At 43.0% G+C, this 15,566-nt stretch overlaps 1 protein-coding gene across 2 annotated transcripts in view; it reads left to right on the plus strand.

The window, feature by feature from the left end:
• The first annotated feature begins 554 nt into the window (after window positions 1-554).
• Window positions 555-15,566, plus strand: part of LOC121579459 (neuroligin-2-like) — a 95,386-nt gene continuing 80,374 nt past the window's right edge. Inside the window, exon 1 of one of the 2 annotated variants that reach the window (XM_041894060.2) lies at window positions 555-1,296. The gene's annotated coding sequence lies outside the window, so the exon portion shown is untranslated. The remainder of the gene's footprint in view (window positions 1,297-15,566) is intronic. The other variant, XM_041894061.2, reaches the window with a different exon arrangement.

Below are 15,566 nucleotides of genomic sequence, written 5' to 3' on the forward strand. Positions count from 1 at the left end.
CTATTGGATAAGAAAGTCAGAGGTCCCTCCTCCAATAGTTTTTGAGAAGGAGGCTAGGAGAGAGGATGTGAGGAGTGTGCAATTAAGATTCTCCCAAGGTGCCACAGAAGTGAACCTATGGCATTGCCTATAACACATATTTTAGGACTGAATGCAACACCACAGTAGCATGGTTCATTGAAGTTATCGGATACACAATACAGATGCTTTATTTCAAGATAACGAGACCCGGTGCAACATAGGCTATCTACTATCTCTCAAATGGGTTATCTGTCGACGAGGGAGAAGGAAAATGTTCCTATCGCTTTAACATTTTATGACGTCACCCTGATGCAGATCTCCATCTGAAAATATACTTTATTCAATAGAGGTAAAACTGCTCCGAGTGTGGGCAAAACAACATTTACGTTAAAATTATTGCACAGATATAAAGTGGCTTCGGCAGATAATAAGACATCCTTATTGTGGCAAGCAGCGACCGTTGGCAAAAATAGAACCGTACTCAATCTGCGGTAGCTTTGAGTGAATTCGATTGAGCGTGTGTCAGTTTTAAAGAGAGAGAGAGAGAGAGAGAGAGAGAGAGAGAGAGAAAAACACACAAGCAGCTCTTCTGAGACAGCAGCCGAAGAATATTCAGGAGCGAGGGGCTGCAAAATAATGACCATCGTTAGCCAACAATCGTGTAAAAGTAATTATGATATGCCAAACGAAGCCACAACGAAAAGGAAGATCCATTCATAGCTCCCCTTTGTAGCCAATATAAAACATCAACGACGAAACGCAAGTAGGCTAAGCAAAGGAAATGTTTGGAGCGTCTTTATTTTATTAATTTCAATAATTAGTTAATGTTGGCCTTCTCGCAACAGAGGGAGGCGCCGTGGAAATGTATCACCATGGAGAGACGGAGAGAAGACGAGCATCCTTTGCGTTGAGTTAGCCGCTAATGCGTTACACGCATTTGTTTTTATTATTGTTTTATTTTATTCTCTGCTTTCTCTTATGATATCAAACATGTGGTAAGCTATCTGTCGACTAGGGAGAGAGAGAAGGGTGTTGTCAGAAAGAGGAAAGACAGAAGGAGGGGGCATTAGGTGTTGTTGTTTTTTTTAAAGGGGGAGACAGACCGACAGAAAAGGTGAATTGATGTGCGAAAGCCTGCGACACGTCACTTTCCTGAGAAATAATAATGCAAAAGAAAGAAATGGCGTAAACCATAACCCCCCAAAACAAGAGAGAGAACAAGACACATCTTCAAGTGAGACCCTCGCGTTCTCACGCTTATTGGGAATCTTTGAGGTAAGCCTATTCCTCCCTTTTTGAAATATAATTGTCATGATTTCCTATAGCTTTTATGTGTGCGCAAGCATCTGGGTGATGCGGTTGCTCCATAGCTTCTTCCCATGAATCGATCCTGGCGCACTGTCACCGTTGGGAAATGAGATGTCAATTTGCAAATTTTCATGTGTATTTGTAATTGAAATGTTATCCTTGGTGGGCTATATCAGTGGCCTTTGCCTGTTGATAAACTGTCGCCTCCTGAGGTTTTGACGGTAACATTATGTCTGGCAAATATCCGCAGAGCAACCCACGATGTCGAGTTGTCTTTCGGTCTTACCCGATAATAAAATGGAACCAAGACGGTCGGCATCAGATTTGATTTGAATCAGGATATGCCTATGAGTCGGGCGGGCAGTGCTGCTCACAAACCGAGGAGCCATTTAGGGGCTTAATTGCACCCATCGCTAGCCCCGTTGGCTACATAGGGACTTATTTATTTTTTTACTTTATAAGATAATGGTTGTAGGCTATGTGCTCTTAGAGTGCGCGCGTCCCAGATCCCTCCACCATACGGTGAAATAGATTGCCGTGTGTTTAATGTTTGATGGCATTTGTGATTTCTTTAGACTTTCTGCTTCGATTTTTTTGTTTTACTTTTCTTGTTGAAAAGCGATATCCCAAGTATAAATACATAAATACAGTAAAGTACACACACTGGTACCTTCAAGGAGCTGGGTTTTCAAGGAGTTTGTCTGATGGGAAGTCGTGATGTCATGGGCCTCCTCCTTGCTTGAGGAGCCCCCCCACTTGTGCTATGTCATGACTTAACTGGACCACCAATTGAGATGTGCCTTTGTTAAGTAAATCAGGTGTTAAACGAGGTGAAAAGGAGACTTGTGTGCCACTTTAAAGGCGTATTTGTTTATATTGATCACTGTCATCAACATACACCCTAACAGTCACGCATGTAAAACATACAAACACACCTACACAGGTATGATCAGATGCACATCACAGGAGTGTGCATTGTGACTATGCAAGTGAATGCATACACTCTCATCCAAGGAGAGAGGCACATTTATATTCATTGCTGGTTGGGCAGTACTCAGTCAATGGCAGAATTCAGCTCAGACAAGAGGACCTCTGTTCAGATGGAGGTCGTGGATACGCTTGTACTCTGGCCTAGCCTTCTTAATGATAGCGGAGCAGTCTCTGCTCTGCCCACTGATCTTAATGATGGGTTCCTAATCAGCTAGTGCTCCTACCTACACTAATGACTCAGGGTATGTCTGCAATGCGTACATGATGTATGGAGAAGTATCAGTCTAATTATTTGGAGGGTTGTGAGAACAAGTGTGAGCTACAAGTTAGAGCCCTGAACTATGGAACCTGCAGAGCCCTCTTGAGTTGTGCTGGTTTTTAATGTACAGCATTCTGAATCTGTCGTTCTGAAAAAACTGGCATAAACATGATTGATTTAGTTAAAGTTAGAACTCGCTGTGTCATAACGCTGCCATCAAATCAATGACTACTTGCAAAGTAGGGTGTAGGGCTGTGTCTGCACTCACCTATTCACACTTTGAAATGCTCACAGCACAAACATACCATTTTCATATATTACAGATACATTGAATCTACCATAGCCTTTTTTGGCAGAGTAGAGTGAGTTTATCTCTACTGTAGCCTGTTTGGGGTAGAGAGATTCACCTAGTAGACCTATACTGCATCTTCTATGTGTGGAGAGTATCTGTTGGAGTCTTGTGTGGCTGTGTGGAGCAGGCCAGGCCCAGGGAAGGGGCTATAGGGATGTAGCCTAGCAGTGAGTTAATCCTGGATGCATGCATGGGGCCATTCCTCAGAGCGGATGAATAATGAAGGGTACGGTGATGTTCAGTTTGCACCAACCCCTGAGTATGCACTTCTTCTCTGGTGCCTGGCACAACTAATGTGTGTTCTGTTTTACACGGGGCGAGCCTGTAGGCACCTACTGCAGCTGCATTAACATTTAAACCATCGTCAGGGGCCAGGGTGGGTGGAGCCTGCTTCCTTCATGCTCAAATATTCACTTTAAGACAGTTGGCTCTGTTGTGTGCTTTTTTATTTTCATGTTCTGTTCTTTTTTAAAGTTGTAGACTATTCTTGTCCTAAGTCAAACTTTATAACCATGCCATATCATATGCAGCTTCTATGGCAATATGTAGTGAAATGTCGGGCAAGTAGAAATGTGTGGATGTAGACATTTTTTCTTGCAGGTGTGTGTGGCCAGTGCAGCCATCTATTTCATGTCTTCACCATGCATATCAAGGTCATTTTTAGTGCAGGTTAATTTCCCATCCAGCTGATCCCTAGTCCTCTCTCACACATTTATCAGGCTGATATCAGTACAGACCCGGTCTTACAGTAAGCTGACTTCTGTACAGTTCCCTCAGAGTACAGGAAATGATGTTGGTACGGTCCTTTCTCACTGATCTCAGTGCACCACTTTGGTTGACCTATTCACCACCTCAATGTAGCCAACTGTCATTTATTTTCTTCATAATTTGCTACATTCACAGGCTTCACACCAAACAAACCAGTGTAGCGTATGAATCATCGGCTGGACTCAACACTTTTCTCAAGGCAAGATCTATATTTCAGCAGCTGCCTGTGATGGTGCCAGGCTCCAAAAAGCTCTCAACATGGCCCAATGAACCGTGCTTATTTGCCCAGATGGGTGATGTGATGTGCCTAACCCCAAATCCCCCAATGTGGCCCAGTGAACCAGGCTAATGATGCCTGCCGGGTCGCAGAGCAACACTGGCTGTACTGAGAGGAGTGACTGGTCTCCCCTGCCCTGCCCCTGCTGCAGCTGCTGACTGAGGAGATTCCTTCGTTGTGTTCCATCATGAGCTACGACTGACAGGCTATGGAGGCCTGATGAAAAGTGCTAGTGTTATTTAGCATGTGACGACTAAAGTTTGAGCGTTACTGTATTAGAAGAAGAAAAAAATGGGGAACTGTGGTCAAACATGCCACATTTGTTGCAAGCTTGTGACCTTCCGACCAGTAATGTAGAGATGATTTAAAACAACATTGTAAATGATGTAGCGGAACTCTTCCTAGTTAAACCCAGTGTTGTCTAATTAGCCTCTAGATCAGTGGCCACCAACCTTTTCTGAGTCAAGATCACTTTCTAAGTCAAAATCCAAGCCGAGATCTACCGCTCAGACTTTAAAAACGTAAACCTATGCAACATTAACCTATTCAAAACTGTTCTGTAGGAATGAGGTTTGTGCAGTAGGCCTAATACATTATCACAGCATATTGGCTATGCTTGGCCTGGCAATATTGTTTATCTCAGACCATATTATATTTCAATACTTGAGCTAAATAGATCCATTGTATTACTTGGGGCACAGCTGAGCATAAATTGAAATAATTTGCTTTTTTTGTTTTACTGGATTTTTCTGATGGTCATTCTCAGTGAATTGAGGGAGAGAGCAGCAGCGGGTCCACCTCTTACGGTCCCTGCTCTCTCCCTTCCTCCAGTGAGACTGATCAGAGAGAGGGAACACCGTCTTCCACCTGATAGTGAAACTCGAGTCGCACTGCATTATTTCTGCCTCATGCACAAATTCATATTGTTGTTCACATGACCAGAGAAAGTGAAATATTCCTTGATATTAAAATAGAAACGACAAGCCGCTAATAATGAAAACGCAGGCCAATCGAAGGCTACATTTGGCTACTCATTCATTGCAGTTACAGTGCTGGTTGGTTGTAGCGAGAGTGGAGGTAGGGAGAAGCACGTTTTATGGTTTGTAAAAGTGTTTAATAAAAACAGTGTTAACAGTGCTGAATAAAAACTTAAACATGAACTCACTCATAAAAACAGCAGTTCTTTGCTGCATTGTTTGACAGTCTATTTCTGGTGTTGGTTTTAAAAGTTCTGACATCTCACAGAGTATCAAACTTTGCTGTGGCGTAGGAAGCTCCAGGCAACGTGATATGAGCTATCCGATTAGCCAGCAATGGGCACACTTGATTTGGCTCTCCGGGTCCGCCGGGTAGGCGGAGTTTGTACCTTCAGACGCGCAGGGCAGCTGAATCAAGTGCACTTACCGCCAACAGCGCGAGACGAATTGAAAACAAATAGGAGCGCAAGGGTTTATCTTTGGCTTTTGTACAGAAATATTTGACGATCGACTAGGAATGCCTTGAAGATCGACCGGTTGTTGACCACTGCTCTAGATACTGTCCCCAGCCAGTCCCTCTGTCATGGCCCGGGAGCAATTATTTCCTGAGCATTCCTCTGATACATGTCACCATTGATTCACATCACAACAGCATGATGCAGGGCTATTTATGTCCCATTTCTTAATTTCACATTCCAGACCGCTTATTGCATTCACCCTGTCACATTACAGGGATAATCCAGGAACAGAGCTGGAATATAGCTTATGTGTGTGTTGAAGTGTGTCAAATCTTAACTGGTTCCCTGGGTCCCTCTTTCAGGGGCCAGGGATCAGTATGTAAGTGGCTCCTGTGGGTGATAGGCCCTGATGTCACAGGACATAGTGCTCCTTCGCTTGAGGGGTGAACCAGAATGGAAAACGCAAGTAAACACAGAGGCAAAATGGGAGGAGCTTCCGATAGTGGTTTGTGGAGTCAGTGGACTGCCAGTGGGTTTTCGCAGAATAAATGCACTTTCAGAGAAAAGGGATTTATACCGCTGGGGGAAAAAAAAGCGACACAGTTTATTCCTGCTTTTCTGAAAACTGCCTTAAATTATTCATTTGTTTGGAAACTCAGATCACAGCTGGACTACATTGCTGCGGCAGTTCAGGGACTAGGTTTCAGCAGTGGTGGAGGAGACAAGCCAAGCAAACAAACACACGGAAACCAGATGGTAAGCAGATAGCCAAATAGACAGAGGCAGGCCCCGAGTCAGAGCAGGGCAGACAGAGGTGTTGTGATATTGGCCCTAAAGTTAATTTGTAGCGTGCCTGCCCTTACCAAAAAACAACATGAAAAAATAATTTGTTTTTCACATGTGAAACTTCATATCCAATTTATCACCTGTGAAAGTTTTAACATGTGAAACCACAAATTTCACATGTAAAACTGCAATTCAAAAAACATGTTATTCTCCTCACATGTGAAAAGGTGGTGTTAACATGTGAACATGAACATTTAATACATGTAAAAATATGGTTTCACATGAAAGTTTAAGCTCAACATGTGAAAACAGCTATTTCTCATGTCAAATTTGCAGTTTCACATGTGAAAATCACATTTTCACTTGTGAAACTGCAAATCACTTGTGAAACTGCTAATTTCACATGTGGTTTTTTGTAAGGGTGTAGCAGTCCTCCAGACATTATTCATCACAAGGGTTGGGCTTTCCACCTGGACACACATTTGTTTCACCCCAAGTTGAGCAACGTCAGTGTACCCATTATAAGTGATGTACAACTCTGTGGGCTTAGCTTTTAACGCCAAGCACTAGTGTACAGTGCTGTATAATGAAACATGCTGGAATGTGTTATGTGCTCTATTTAAAGCATGCAAGGCTCCCTGAAGGTGAGCATCTGGCCTCCCAAATTATGATGCATAACATAACATGAATCTTAACTAATGCAGGATATTAACCATTTATTTTATTATTATAAAACAATTTGAATCAAAAGGAAGCTTTGTATGACTGTTGAGGCTGACCAAGGCTTGGTTCATGCTACAGCTCTCCCACAGCCCCGTCATCAAAGGCTCTATTGATATTCTACAAGTTCACTTCTGACCAATTTATGTTTTGCTTGTCACGTGATGATTGTAAAATATTATATTGATTGTTTATTTTAGAGTAACACGGGGTGCCCTTGAGACAAATTATTATGATTGGGTGACCACTGGCCCTCCACATAACACATCTCTAATCACTCCCTGTCACATCCTACTCTAAACAGTATCACATAACCATCTCCACATCATTCTATATCACTGTCCATATTATCCCTCCTGCATACCCTGTATCGCTCTACCTCCCCCATGTCATCCTACACCACCCGTTATCTGTCACCATCCATTTTACCTGGTTATTCCCTACATGCTCTGCATTAGTCTTCAAACCTCATTACTCCCATATCACTCTCAATATTCCTCTATCACTCCACATCCCTATGGCTCTCTATCTTCTCCAAAGCACTCCATCCTGGGTTCAACATCATAGGTTCCCATTTTGGTACAGTACCTACCTACTACCTAGACTGTCTGCAGCTGTTCTCTTCCTGCATTTATCCACTGACTTCACAGCTGTGTGTGTGTGTGTGGGTTGCGCTGCCTGCCGCCCAGGGTTTCTTTGCACTCTCAGGCTCTTATGTAAGACAGAGGCAGGTGCTGCAGACACGTTTCACTCTGGACATGTGAAGTTAGTGTGTGTGTGTGAGAGAGAGAGAGAGAGAAAGAGAGAGAGAGAGAGAGAAAAAAGTTGGCTCTAGGGAAGCTAGCTATAGTAGCAACTGAGCCACTGAAAGGTAAAAATGGCGACCTCTAAACCAAACATTTGCTGAAACCGTGACCAGACACAATAGACTCCTTTTATGCTGATTTATGCACCATTCTATTAGACAGTTAAAAAAAAAAAAAGATTTATCTTGTGCCAATTATTACAGTTTCACATATGTATATGATTACATCAATGTTCATACATTGTGTCCCATATTGCAGCGTATATGACGTATGGCTTGCACTTCTGCTCTTCTCAGAATCATGTGTCTCAGAGGACATAGATCGCTGCTCTGCTCTCATACATGAGCTATGGTGATATTTATGACTTGAGACCTAGCAGGTTGGTATTTATGAATCTTGACCTGGAGGCAGCTCTGCAGAGTGGTCACTAGCTGGTCACAAAGTCATAAAATCTGATTTTAAAACTAATCTTAGCCTTAACCCTAACCTTAACCACACTGCTAACCCTAATGCCTAATCCTAACCTTAAAGACCAAAAAGCACATTTTTGTTTTCATCAATCTTTACGATATAGACAATTTTGACTGCAGCTGGCCCATCTAGCAGAAATGTAAATGTTAATGTAAAATTGCTCAGTTCTGTCTCCAGGGCAAGATTCATGACAATAACAACCTGTTGAGCCCACTGGACATTCCTTGTACTGTTAGCCAATCTTATATGGTGGACAGAGATATTGACGGACAGGTGAAATTAGGTGTATGGAGATTACAAGGCCAACTAGAAATCTTCTTCATCTTGTCCACCTGTAACTTCATTAAATAAATCCACTGCATGCAGCGATATGACTCCGCGTATCCGTTTACATATTTCATTTCAATGCGTTCTTCCCCCCTAGAAGCAGCTGATGTAAATATTGAGAAACAAAAACTGCATAAATAAATAATTTGAAGGAGCTGCTGCTAAAACAAAGCAAACTAAAAAGAGATCCCTTTTTGAAATGATTGAACAACCAAATTGAAAGTGGGACGAATGAGAATGGGGCGGCAGGTAGCCTAGCGGTTGACAGTGCTGGGCCAGTAACCGAAGGATTGCTGGTTCGAATCCCCGAGTCAACTAGGTGAAAAAATTTTGATGTGCCCTTGAGCAATGCTCTTAACCATAATTGCTTCTGTAAATCGCTCTGGATAAGAGCGTCTGCTAAATGAGATGTATTCTGAGACACGTGAGGGGTGCCTTCCCGCTGACGAGCTTGGCAGCATGTACCTGTAGTCTTTCAACGACAGATTGAAGAGTGTTTCAGGCGTTCCAAATCCGGATATGAAATTAAACTTTCATTTCGCATTGTTCTGGTTCTCGGCCAAGACCGGCATAGAAAATTATTCCAGCTTTTAAAAACAAACGTTCCCGACTATCAGCAATAGAACAAATACAAATGTTGCATGTCTTATCTATCAGTGTAGAAGTGATAAGATGCCAGCCTACTGCCAAATAGGTCAATGATTTCATTATTTTTCATCGCATATAGTTGCACATTTTGTTGACCCTATGGTTCACCTCAAGGTGTTCTGTATCTGGCATTGCTAAAAAGAGAGCCAGACATCACCAACTCTGACCAACTAAAAATAAGATAAATGGAATTCTGTGTGAACTCTAAGCTACAGACAACAGACCGTATGGAGTAATTAAGATATCTCAAACGCCAAAGGGCATGGAACTATGATATTGTGTTTTAGTCAAGGGATAGATAGTCAATCTTGTATCTGCTGCAATTCTATCCCCTAGGCCAGCAGCAGGCCTGAGTGACGTGTAGCTGGGTCCTCAGGGGAAACATTTCAAACCAGGCCAACCTTCCGACCCCCGATCTATATGCCAAGACAACTAGCCCCAACACCACTTATCATTCTGTCCATGTTAGGGTCAGGGGGAAGGGAGGGGACAACTTGGCTGTGGACGTGCTAATGCTAGCTGTCCCCTATGAGACAGGCCGTGACTGTGGGGGATGGGATTGCTGTCCCTGAAGACAGAGTGAAGAGGATGGCAACCCCATTGAAGACACATTTTGTCATTCTTGTCCTGAGAGAGAGGGAGGCGGGGTGAAAGAGAGAGTGCCTGCGTGATTGCATGTGTTTTGTGTGCGTGATCTCCCCCAGTCAAATACATAGAAGCAATGTATCTTTTAATTTCAAGCTTAATCAGCATCATTTTGCAAACTATTAATGTTGCTAAAGCAGGTTATAACAATCCATAGTTAACTAAATTAAATACAAAAAAACAAAAAAAAACTTGACCAAGAAACAGAGCTGTAAAGATAGTAAAGCTATACCTGAACCATTACACAATGTCTCTCTCATGCTAGCTCCCACTCTCCCTGCATTTTCCCCACATTCTAAATTGGCTTTTTAAGGTGTGACAGCAGTGTTTTACAGTCTTTTTTACAAAGTGTGAAATATAATAGGACCCTCTAAGCCTCCATCTCCCTCTAGTTTCTAGTGAGAGAATGTGATTTATAACGCTATTGAGATCCCCCAGCTGCACCCCCTCCTCCCTCCAATGGAAACGCTCGTAGCGTAATTACTTTACAAGATGGATGGAGCCCATCCAGGGTGCCCTGGACCCCCAGCTAAATCAAAGCCCCCTTTCTGTCGGGTCGAGAACCGCTCGCAAGAATGGCTCACGCGTCAGAATTGAGTGCACCTCCCATTCCCCCAGCATCTCTCATACATCCTCCTCTCACCTGTACAGCGCCACTCTGTGCCGTAGATCAGGCCCCTGCAGCACCTATGAGCGAGAGAGGGATGGAGGTAGAGAGAGACAAGGGGGAGACTGAGATGCAGGTGTGTACCACAGTAGAGGACACTGCACGACTCTGCCCTGTCATTCAAAGACGAATGAAAGGGTTTCCAGCTTTAAGAAATGAAATGCCAAACTCTGAGCCTGTGTGTGTCATACACTCACATCAATGGGCCCGGTCAGCACCCGGTCCAGTCACACACACTGTTTGTCTCTGGCATGCGCAGCGGCATACTCCCAAACTCACACATTCACATGCACACCCACACACACCCTGACAGACACATGAGAGCACACAAACAGGATTGAGTCCTCCCTTTCTTTCTCTCTTCTCTCTCTCTCTCTCTGTACCTCCCTCTCTCTTCCTCCCTCTCTCGCTCTTCCTCTCCTCTCTCTCTCCCTCTCTCTCTGTACCTCTCTCTTCCTCTACATTATCTCACTCTCCTCTCTACCTCCTCCTCTATCTCTCTTTCTCTGCCCTCGATCTCTCTTCCTCCACACTCTCTCTCTCTCTCTCTCTCTCTCTCTCTCTCTCTCTCTCTCTCTCTCTCTCTGCTCTGTCTCTCTCTCTCTCTGTCTCTGTCTCTGTCTCTGTCTCTGTCTCTGTCTCTGTCTCTGTCTCTGTCTCCCTCCTGAGCCCGGCTGTAACTCCCAGCTCCCCTGCCTAGCTCCCAGGTCTTGCCCCTAGGCATGGACCAATTTACTGGAACTTGTGTGTGCTTGCGTGCATGCGGGTGTGTGTTTGGCAAGTGAAGGTATGCGAGGGCTGTAGCTGTTTTAATCCATGATGAAGTGTAGCTGTTGCATTTGAAATGGCTCAGAGTGATTACCCCTCCTAAGACCACCCCTCATCCCTTTGTTCTACAGGTACATCACTTTCCGACACACACAGACCACCTCCTATGTTACACCAGCCTGTTACACCTCCCATGTTACACCAGCTTGCACACAACCTGCAATATTCAGTCATATTCATAATCTCTCAGCTTTAATCATTTTATAACATGTCCACGTCATGTTTTAAGTGATTCCATATTCATTTTGAAAGATACAAGTACAGCTCAAATCTATTACAAATGTCGATTATCCTTCTATCAATTGGAACATAAAACATCACAAGTCATTAAGCAGTCATGACATTTGAACGCAGTTGATATGACTTCACACAGACACAATGGGTCAGTTAGATTGTGCTCACTCTGTGTTATCGGGGCCACATGGGTTCATTATTCAACCTTTCAGACCATTCTTCTCAGCCAGGATCGCTCTTCTTAAATTAGCCTTGGCTAGAGGGGAAGCAGCTGTCAAACTGCTCACACTCATCCAATACATACAGTACCAGTCAAATGTTTGGACACACCTACTCATTCAAGGGTTTTTCTTTATTTTTTACTATTTTCTACATTGTAGAATAATAGTGAAGACATCAAAACTATGGAATAACACATATGGAATCATGTAGTAACCAAAAAAAGTGTTAACCAAGAAGGAGAATGATGGAGTGCTGCATCAGATGACCTGGCCTCCACAATCACCCGACCTCAACCGAATTGAGATGGTTTGGGATGAGTTGGATCACAGAATGAAGGAAAAGCAGCCAACAAGTGCTCAGCATATGTGGGAACTCCTTAAAGACTGTTGGAAAAGCATTCCTCATGAACCAGGTTGAGAGAATGCCAAGAGTGTGCAAAGCTGTCATCAAGGCAAAGGGTGGCTACTTTAAGAATCTCAAATATAAAATATATTTTGATTTGTTTAACACTTTTTTGGTTACTACATGATTCCATATGTGTTATTTCATAGTTTTGATGTCTTCACTATTATTCTACAATGAAAATAGTAAAAATAAAGAAAAACCCTGGAATGAATAGGTGTGTCCAACTTTTGACTGGTACTGTACACTCACACACACTCACCTAGTTTGCTGCCTAGATAAATAGTAATTAGTGTGTGGCCAGATTGTTCACACCAGTGTGCCTCAGTAACATGCACTCACGAATGCCAGCATAGACATACTGTACATACATGCAAAACATAATGTAGAAATCTATAGAATTTTATCTGGGCAATAACTTTTGTGTGTGTGTGTGTGTGTGTGTGTGCACGCTTCAGTGTCTTTGTGTGCGGGCATGCTTCCGTGTTTTTCTGCATTTGTGTCTGTGGAGGGCAGTCAGATGAAGGGTCACTGGCTGGTGTGTGGGCTACTAGCGTTAAGATTAAAGACCAGTGGTCACCGTGGGCGACACATTAATTGTCCGGCCTAACAGAGGCGGAGATACTTTTTTTTCTCAACTTCCCTTCTGCCCGCTGTTTTATGTCCCTAGTCTCCTTCCCTCACTCGTTAACAACCTTCACTCCTGCTTCGTTAGAGGCCCCTTAATTTACTTTTATTTGATTATTCATGAGCTTGTTTATCTGATTGGTTCTCTCATGCTGTGACTTGTAGGAATGCATCCTGGGAGAAATAAAGACAACTAAAATTTCAAATGAACTCACATTTACATTTAAGTCATTTAGCACCAGTCTTCTATATCCTTCTCACTGGCCCCTCTAGGATTCCTCTAGCCAGAAACTTTTCAAAATACTATTTCGAAGTCATGGTTGAACTTTGGGTTAATTACTATCATAACTTTTAAGTTGGGAACTTTGTTTAGTTGTAATCTCTAAATTCCCCTGGCTGGAGTGAGATGGGGTTTGAGGGTGGTGGGCGGTGGGCTCTGTAGTGTCTGACTGAGCCCTTCTCAGAGTGGAGCTGCTTGGAGAGAAAGAGAAAGAGAGCTCACGCTGAACAGAGGGAATTCTGGGATGAAGCTCCCAGCCTTCATGAAGGATGACAGCCCAGGGGTTCAGTGTGATTATGAGGTCACACTGGAACAAGAAATAACATGGTGAAATTATTATTTTCTCAGACAGATTAACCTTCAGAACAGATTTGCTAAGAATCGATTTAACTAAGAATCAGAATAGTTTCAGTCAGAGTGGGAGAGGAGAGGGGATGTAGATTAACCGTAGATTAACCAGGGATAGATTAACTAAGAATAACACAGTTGAATTACCCAGCTTTCAGTTTTACTGTACTTGCAGTAAATCCACTGTGCGTGTGTGTACGTGCACGTGTGTGTTTTCTGCTCATAGAAACGGACACCTGAGTTGCTGTGGATTGAAACATATATTCGTTCTCCCAGAGACATTGGCTTCTGTTTTTTGGCCTCCTAAACTGCTTGTCATCCACAGACATACACTAGCACAGGAGTACAGAACAGCTTCACAGTTAAAACAGTGCGTGTTTTTTAGCACCGGCGGCAGAGACAAAGAAGCTTATGACATGCGGTTTGTTCAAATGCCACCATTCTGCAGGGTTTTCACGGTTCACTTTGACCATTCGTCCACTTAAACACACCTCTAAAACTGTCCTGGAGGCAGAAGGTATTACTACATCAAACGGCTTCACCTGATGTAGGATCTTAATTTGAGCCAGTTTGCCTCAGCAGGAAAATAATCCTGCAGCAACAGGAAATGTGAATTATTATGTGGATTATAATTCATGGATATTTTTTGTAGGGGTTGATACATTTCACATTAGGGCAAATCAAGTCTGACATTTTAAAGTGGAAGTTACAAACTTTAGAAGCCTTTTTAAACATTGAATACACTACAAGTTTGCATTTCCTGCTGTGAATGAAAATGCTCATCAACAAAAGAGTGATCAAATTAAGATCCTACATTTGTAGGCCTTTTACACAACCCTGGCCTCTACAAACACATACAACTACACACTTCTACTGATGGGGCTGCTTGTGATGGTACTATCTGACCCTATTTCAACACATATTGTAGGCCTATGTGGTGGGCCTGAGCAATATGGCTGATGGTTATAATGTTTTGGCTGGTTTCATTGCTTCCCCTTGCCATTCCTTAGAGATATAGCTAGCATTGTCTTTCTCATTGTGTGAGCTGATAATAGAATAATTAGAGATTTGTGCTTACTGTAAGATGTTGCACTTGCCCCTCCCCCTGCAGTCAGTACTCCGCATCTTGTGTGAGAGTGTGTATGTGTCTGTAGCTCGTATACACTCAGGGAGCTGGGCGGGCAGTGGGGAGGAAGTCTGTCAGACTGCAGGCCCTGTAGGATGTGACCTTAACCCACGCTAAGCTAACCAATAAGGGCCCACACGTGGGATTCCTCCCCGTGAGCTAAACGCTAATGCTAGCACTCTGTTGGGCCAGAACACACAACACCCTCCCTGACTGAGAGACATATATACACACACACACGCACATTTACTGTACGTACACGAATGCTGCGTCGCGAAGAGAGAAATATTATCTGTGAGTGATTTATGAGCTGACCTTATCATGCTGATATATAAATAAACCTGTCTCTTAGAGACACGGCTGTATTCTGGGCTGAAGTTAAGGCCCCGCTAGTTTCAGATGCATGCTCTTTTGCAATTTCGACTTGCACTTCTCTTGCACTCTGTTCTTTTCCAACCCTGGCGCCAGGCTTGGTAATTTACCTTATTATAAGAGCTCGCTTGCGGTGAGGTGGGAGGGGTGGAAATAATTGAGGTGTGTCCTTACAAAATGTTTTAAAGCAGTGCTAATAGCTAAATGTCCCCAAATTAATATAGAGTTCAGAGTTCGTTTTGATATTTCAACCTGCGTGTCCTGATCACGTCTGGTGGGGGTAGACAAACTCAATATGCACACGATGGCGGATGCATGCACGGCGACGTGTGCACACATTGCCTTTTGCTCATGCAACGAGAGATGTGATTTTTGATATCATGCTTCTGACCTGACCCTATTTAGAAATATTGTTGTTGTTTTAACAAACAGATTGGTTTTTAATCAAATTAAATGAAAAATAATCAAACTAATTTTAACGATTCCCCGTCCATGAGTTTGTTGAGAACATACATGGCTCGAATGCAATGCAATTTTATCTGCTATTTCTGTAGAAGTGCAAATATGATCTGTAAGATGGTTTCGTTATGTTTATAAAACATTACATTTGGGAGCATTATAACAGTGAGTGGACATTCCCCCTTTCT

This window comes from Coregonus clupeaformis, chromosome 13 (genome assembly GCF_020615455.1).
Source record: "Coregonus clupeaformis isolate EN_2021a chromosome 13, ASM2061545v1, whole genome shotgun sequence".
NCBI classification, from domain to species: domain Eukaryota; kingdom Metazoa; phylum Chordata; class Actinopteri; order Salmoniformes; family Salmonidae; genus Coregonus; species Coregonus clupeaformis.